Raw genomic sequence first — 8,129 nt, forward strand, 5'->3', positions numbered from 1 at the left:
AAAAAAACTAGTCAGTAGTACAGTACTTGTTTTCTAAATGAAAAAATCAGACTTTGCTCCAAAGAAGAGACTTCAAATTCATGCAAACTTTAAAAATGTCCTCAGTACATATTCTATATTCCAATTTTCACTTAACAGAAGCATACAACAGGATAAGAACTAAAAGGATAAAAATCAATTTTATGATCCCCAAACTAGAAACACTGAAAGTGAGAATTATCATACTGAGTTCACTGCTTCAAGAAATTTGAAGTCAGAGTCACGAGAAAAATAAATCCATATTTAAACCCTCCTATTATATTTGATGACCTGATGTCAGTTTCCACTCAAGTGAAAATTAGTTCATATTTGAGTTCTAGATCATTGATGGATATCCTCATGTGAAAACTGACACCATGCCAGTTAATAAGTTATGGGTTTATAAATATGGAGTTTAAAAGAAACTTACCCTTTTCCCTTTGTGCAGCTCTGACTTCCAACCCAGTTTCTATAGAAACAGGAGGACAAGTGCCAGTGCCAGAAGTCTGCCAATTAGAACTCATCTTTTAGTTGTTGAATAATAAAGCCATATCCCAAAGTCGGCTATAGGTTTCTGATTTTCAGTAGTTCCTAAAAAGAAACCCAGGAGGAAAAAAAGACATTTAACCAATTACTGTACTTAGAAATGCTCCCTCCTTTAAACTTGTCTATTTAAAAAAAGTAGAGGAGGTAGAGCCAATACCATATATATTTGTTAAATTTTTATTAGGGATTCAGACATCTTTAAACTTAAGGACCAGCAAACAGAAGGAAAAGTGTCTTTGAAGGTTCAAAATACCTTTAAACTACTACATTAAAGAAAATAAAAGCACTCCTGTATCACAGAAATAAAATATTTTCAACTATCAAACCTTAAGTTCAGATAAATCTATTCATTTCGTGGAATGAATTTTCAGTACAGTTATAACACTGAAGAGGGTAAACTTCACAGATGAAACTTGTCACGAGAAATTATGGGGATGTAGGTCAAGTCTCCACTAAAAACAAACCTCTCGTATCTCAGGAAGAATCTATAAATCATAAATGAACCCTAGAAAAGTCTTCTAGAGATGCTGACATTGCTGTGCTTGACCAAAAATCCCTTCAAAACACATATGCCAATTTAAAAATTTAAAAACTGTGGGATATGAGAATAATCTTGCTGTAGTTTTTCATTTGATATCAACATGGTTGCTTGGTGAATGGATTTTAGAATTTTATAATAAAAACAAACATTAAAAATATCATCCCTATATCTAAATTGATATACTGCAACTTGGAGCTAATTTAAAGCTAATTTATAATATTGTCATTGTCAACTTTTAAGATGAATATAAAATAATCCTTTATTCTTATTACTATGTGAGGAAAATCAGTTTATGAAGTTACTATACAATTAAAAAATAAAGGCAATTAGGCCTCAATCATCCATATCCATTCTTCCATAGAAAGCTCTTCATCTTGTATTTCTAGAAAAATGTGTTCTATCTAATAATGAAAAGAATGGACTACAACAGAGTAGGAAGGAGAGAAAAAAATATAAGCACAATAAAATAATCAAGAACCAACCATCTAGGATAGGCAATAGTAACTACCCTCACTCCCATCTTGGTGGCAGAGACCTCTGGTCATTTTCTGGTCACCAGAAACTCACTACGTAAGAATTCTTGTTCCTACTATTCTCATTGAAAATGTTTTTTAAATGCTTTAAAGGAAATGTCATTGACTAATACACAAATCTGAGAATCTTATTCATAATGGATAAGATTCTAATCATTTATTTCTTTCCATACAGAATATTTATGTATCCACAACAAGCAGTGCTTACTAAACTTTAAAAAATCACCAGGGGAATCTCAGTCCATTCAATAGATCTGGGGTGGGGCCCTGAAATTCTGAATTTCTAACGAGCTTTCAAGTGATAACTAGTGCTGCTGGCCTGAGGACCACATTTTCAACAGCAAGGATTCTAGAAGACTAAGCAGTACACTTAACTCAAATTATACTTGGAAAATTTTTGGTTTTGATTTTCAAATAGTCCTTAAGATGCTGTGTTTATTTATGAATATGTAGGTTTAAGTTTTGTCTCTAGAGCAGCGGTTCTCACCCCTGGCTACACAGTAGAATCACCTGGGGCACTGAAAACAAAACAAAAACAATACTGAAAACTTGGCAAGAGTCCCACTTGACCTGGACCAATTTAAAGGAATTTCTGAGAGAGTCCCAGCTAAAAAGTTGCTCAGGGGTGACATGGTGTATGTAGCCAGGGTTGAGACCTCTGCTATAGAATACAGAAAAATTCTAATTAAGGAGTCCAGTTTACTGAAGTGTTTCTGAACATAAAGAATATACACAAAATAGATGCTTATCTTGAGAGTGAGGTAGAACTATTGTTAATTTCTATATGCTGAAATACAAGTTTTATGGAATATCAATTTTCTCAAGATACCTTAAAATATGTAATATATATATATATATATATATAGTACCTCAGTGTGTTAATTTTGCCTATAGTAATAGTTTCACTCTGAACAAGAAGTAATAACATGCATATGCATAAAATTAAGTCCTTTTCCTAGGTAAAAGGAAATCTGTTGGTCACGTGACAAAGGTCAGATACCAATTCAGCACTTAAAAATTGTTTAAACACATGTATCTAGGTTTCCATAGGATAGCCACTCCACAGAAAGACCGTCCTAAATGATTTTTAATAAGCAAGTTTGGTTTGATACCACTAGAGAAATTGTAAGTTATGAAAGCATGGTCAGCGTGTTAGAGTGGAGACCATATATGACAGTGGAAACTGTCAGGACAGTCTGTTCAAAGCAGAGAATAAGAAATAACATGTTGAGAAAATGAGGTACTGGAATGTGGCTTTGAAACCTCAGAGTGGCCAACAATTCTGAGCTAGAAGAAGAAATAAAATCTCTATTATGGTATTTAAATAAGGAACACTGCTGATCTCTGAAGAACATATTCGATCTTACAGGAATCTGAAATACTAATTTATCTTTGAAGGAAATAGTATCTTTGATTTGTAAACAGTTGAAAGATTTCCTATTCTGAATTATACTACGTTTGTCTTTGATTAATGTAGCTAATTAATTAATTCTTCAAATATTTGGGTACCTATTATATATCAGGCATTATTCTAGATCTTGAGTATAACTGAAGGACATATGAAGGAAATGTGTTAACTTTCCTGAAACAGGTAGTCAAATCTTGATCAAATCACATTACTCCCCCTGCTTAAAGCCTTCAATGGCTTTCCATTACATTCAGAATTTAGAATACAATCCAAACCCTTTATCCTTGGCAACAAGGCCCTAACTCACAGTTTACTAATTCCTTCTTCCATCAGAATGTAAGCTCCATGAGAAGAGAGACTTGTCTGTTTTATTCACCAATTCGCTCCCAAGGTCTACAATAATGCCTGGTATACAATAGGTACCTAAATATTTAAAGAATTAGCTAGTCTATCAAAGACAAATCCAGTATAGATAACTCAAAAACAGAAATTCTTTCAACCATGTGAAGTCAAAGATACACTGTACCTATAATTTCATTGTCTCTCCCTTATTAGTAACCTAGTTAGAAGGTAGTCGATAGGTGGTGGTTCGTTCATGGAAAACAACTTCCCTGTGTACATACATATACACACACTTAATCCAAGAATCACTTTCAATTTTAAGTTAGACTATAGTCATATTATTTTTAGATTAATCTGCAAATGCGAGGATATCTCAGTTCCTGAGATATGCCAAAACTTTTCTGGCACCCCTCTAGCATTTCATAAACTGAACACTGGCCCTTCTTCACAGACTTTTATAAGGCAAAATTAAATACTAAGCTATATTAAATTCCTTGGAGAAATAATTACATGACTAAAAAATATTAGTTGACACTTTTTAGGGATAAATTCCATGGCACTTGTAGTTTCATTCTGCTTGCCTCTTCAACAGCTTTGAATGTGTCTTCTGGAGGCTCTTCCTCTCAGCTTCTGAGACAGAACACTACTCTGGCTCTCCCGCCATCTTCCCTTCCCATGTCTTAAATATGACATGACTCCAAGTACACACTTCAGCAACCTACTCTCTGTGGGCCAGTGTTGCTTAACATGTGGCCACTGACAGAATACATCAGAATTTACCTGGGGAGCTTGTAAAAGAAAAAAAGACTCCTGAGTCATAGCCCTAACAAATCCTAGAAAGTCTGGGGTTGGAGCCAAGGGCCTGTTTCCCAAGAACTTAAATGCTGATACACCCTATAGTGTGCAATCTACTGCCCAGACAGTTTCTCAAGTTTGCAGCTTTAATCCCATCCAGCCTCCAGACAACAGTGAGGCATGACAGTAGTGACCAAAAGCCCTCACTGGAACAAAGGCCTGGTTAGAATTCTGACTCAGGCACTAGCTAACAGATTAAGGTCTGTGGTGAGACTTACATGAGACAATGTGTACACAGGATTTGGCAGAATGTTTTGGCCTGAAGGGGGTATTTGATAAATTATTGCTATTACTAGTATTGTCACCTTATATCAACATGCCTCAACAAATGATTATGCATCCTCATTCCCTACCTTCCTCAGACCGGCTTGTTCCTCAGGATTCCATTTTTGTTGAGCCATTTTACCAGTTTTCCAGACTTTGGCCTGTATCTTTTCCATAGATTAATGAACTGCTAGATTATTATTCATGCTCATCTGCCTGACATCTCGACCCCAACCTCCCTCCATTGTACATCCTCTCCAACTAACAAATTATTTTGTAAAGCCTTTCTTGACCATCCTATCATAAAGTAACCTATTCATATACTCTCTCATATACTCATTCACCTGTAACAATTCATTAGCAATTCTCTCCTGTAGTTGTCTTAAACCAAACTTTTCCCCTGATATATAACTATTTACCTGTTTATATTTAGCCTCCCCAGTTAGAGTACAAGTTGCTGACAGGGACAGGACTATTTGATATTATCTGTACATGCTCAGCACCTTCTTAATATACAACCAACATTCAAATGATTATACAGAAACCCTACCTTCAAGTTTAATATTACAGAATTCAAGTAGAAACATGTTAAGTCATTTTACAAGGTCAAAATCTCTTCTTGGTTGTTAAGAACAATGTTGTCTGAGGTTTAAAAGAATTTTGTTATTCAATAAATTCCTCTGCTAACAATTTAAAATTAGGTTATAATTCAAGTTAAGTAAAAGGGTCTTTTAACCAGGGAAGTTTAAAGAGTGTACTGGGATATAAAGGTGGTGATTAGATAAGCCATCATCAGATATCCTATTGCAACAAGAAAAATAGATATTGTATAAGCCAAAGCACTAAATTTACTGCCTCAGATAAATGGCTTGTAAAAAAGTGTATTTAAGCTATAGAAGTGGCAATTTATAAAATCTAGGTTGTTTTTCCAAAGTCAGGATAATCTCTATTTTCAATTTTAATACTCACAGCCAGTCTTTCAAAATGAGCACAATTCAGAGGTGTTCGTGTATTTCCTTTAAAGTAGAACCCTAAATTTAGATCATTTAAAAGACGCTAAGAAAGCACACAAATAATTCAAAAGGGCAGTTTCTAATTTATAAAACCAGAACTCTGGATCTAACGGTCAACCCAATTAGTAATTTTTCCTTCATGGTGTAGCTGGAAATAATTTAATGAATAGTTTCAAAAAATTGTCATACTGTGTACTTTTTCATTTTGCATATGGTTTCATGTACAAATAAACAGACTGCTGCAGTATTTTCTGCTTATTCTTGAGATGAAGCCTAAGATCTTAGAAAGACACCGAATATGCAAAAATATGTAGAGTGTAACATAATCTTCCTCAAATTGCTATAGTGATTTAAAATATGTTTACTAATTGGAAAAATTACTTAATGGGCTTTCAGTGTGAATAAGCCAGAGAGAGAAAACACCTTGGAAATGGACATTCTCAACAGATATAAGACATTTAAAGACATTCAGCAAAACTTTATAGACAGCAGCCAACTCATAAGCAGATGTTTTAAAAACTCTTGTAAAAGACACACTGAGAACCTTAAAAAAAAAAAAAAACCCACTGTACTTCACTTTTCCCCTTTGGAAGGGGATGAAAAACAAAAATTTCATGAAAAAGAAAAATCCTATTCAAAAATTCTGACCCTATTTAAAATAAAGCAAGGAAACTTAAGTTGTGTATAAGTTTTCATAAATAAAAACTATGCTAAGCTGCCAAAGCGTCAAACTTGATTAATTGGGGGGGGGGGGCCGCTGGAACGGCTAAGAAGGCTTGTAGGACTAAACGGAAATGAAAATGATGGTTAAGAGCAGACAAAGGCCAGACTTTTCTCAACATTGCCTATTCACTTCCTCAAGTTGTAGCTGCCTAATTTTACAATTAATCTCCTTGTGGGACAAGGGAAAAAGCAACCATTTTGGCTACATCATTCCTAGTCTGTTAGTACACATTTTTTTGTTGTTTTTGTTATATATTGTTAATTTGGAAGTTTAGAAATCAGTGTTTGTAATGAGCACCATTTTCACAGCAGTAAATTCTTCCAGCACCATTACATCACCACTAAGGGTAAAGGTCACACTTAATGGAAAATGTCAAAATTTTAAAGGACATCAAGGCTTTACTTCTCAAATCCATAGCCAGGATTTTATTACTTTGGCTTCACATTAAAAGAACTTTTTCAAAGGTTAAAATAAATTTAAAAAAATAGAAATATCAAATAGAACAAAAGTTCTGGCCTGGAATTTTATAAATACAACAAACTTTTGCAAAAGGAGTTAGCCAGTAGCGGCAGCAGAGCACCTAAAGACTTCCAGAGACAAATGCCCCAAACATTAAAAGCCCTCACCCTATTAATTATAATGCATTTTGACCTCTAAAAACCCTCTTACCTGTTTACAAGAGTTTATACAGCTGTTTGCCACCGGACCACCACCTTGCAGAGTATAACCGTGGCATCCTTTGTTGATAATCACCTGTTGCCTAAGTAATCATCATCCCGCATGGAGACAGACAGCACTAGAGCTCTTCCATCCGAGGTTAAAATTCAAAACAAGCCCAACAAGCCTGCATTTCAAGGTGGTCTTCGTCTGCAACTAGTTAAGTTTAAAACTGTCAAAAAACAATGGTGTCTGAAGCCACTGGTGCAGCACTGCTGGCTTCCTCTTGAACTCCAGCGTTGTCACTGTGCACCGAAGTCTCCTGCTGCAAACAGGGGAGTTGTTCTCCTGTACTGGGAACAGCTTCCAAAGCTCAGGAGCCCCTGTGCAGGATAATGCAGGAACTAAAGGCAAACACTTTTTCCTCTTTAAGGATGCCTCCATTTTTTTTTCCTCACAATCTGTACTACCAACCGAGGTGATTGGGCCTGAGTGTGCGTTCGTACCTATGAAACCGTCACGGTGCATGCACATCCAAGGCATGTGGAACCACAGGTCAAATATGGCACAGATACCAAGTAATGGTTCTAATTACAAACGCTAGCTCTCAGGAACTCTTCATCCATTCAGAACTAAACCCATCACTGCATAAATCTGGTAAGAAGCCCCTGGAGATGGAGGAGCTCCTCAAATGTGTCAGGAAAGGCTTTATTAACATCATCATCATCATCATCATCATCATCATTAACATTTAAAAAGCAAACGGAGCATTCTCCTTCTTTTGGCAATTTGGTGCAAATGTTAAGTGCAAGATAAAGCAATTGCAAACTTTTCTTCAAATTAAAAATGAAACTAAGGCCAAACGTGATGGGTGAACAAAATAAATCAAAACTTAAATTTCAGCAACTCCGGCTCTTCAAACCAGCAAAGCCCCCGACTCGTGCACTGTGGTGAGGCTTAACGGTGCTTGCCCCGGCTTCTTGCGTGCCAGCAAACAGCACCATTTCCTCATCAAGTTGAGGACCGAGAAGCAAATGATCCCCTTCACTGCAAACAAAGGGGTCACAGTAACACTAGTGATCCTTCAGAATTGACACACCGCGATAGTCAAAATGATGGTCTCCCTGCTTCTTGCTCAAGACATACAAGATCTGAGCAGCAGCAAGTAACCCCTCAGCTGCAAACAAAGGGGTCAAAGGTTTGCCGTCAATTCACTTCCAGGCAGAAA

The sequence above is a fragment of the Rousettus aegyptiacus genome, unplaced genomic scaffold (genome assembly GCF_014176215.1).
Source record: "Rousettus aegyptiacus isolate mRouAeg1 unplaced genomic scaffold, mRouAeg1.p scaffold_m13_p_17, whole genome shotgun sequence".
NCBI classification, from domain to species: domain Eukaryota; kingdom Metazoa; phylum Chordata; class Mammalia; order Chiroptera; family Pteropodidae; genus Rousettus; species Rousettus aegyptiacus.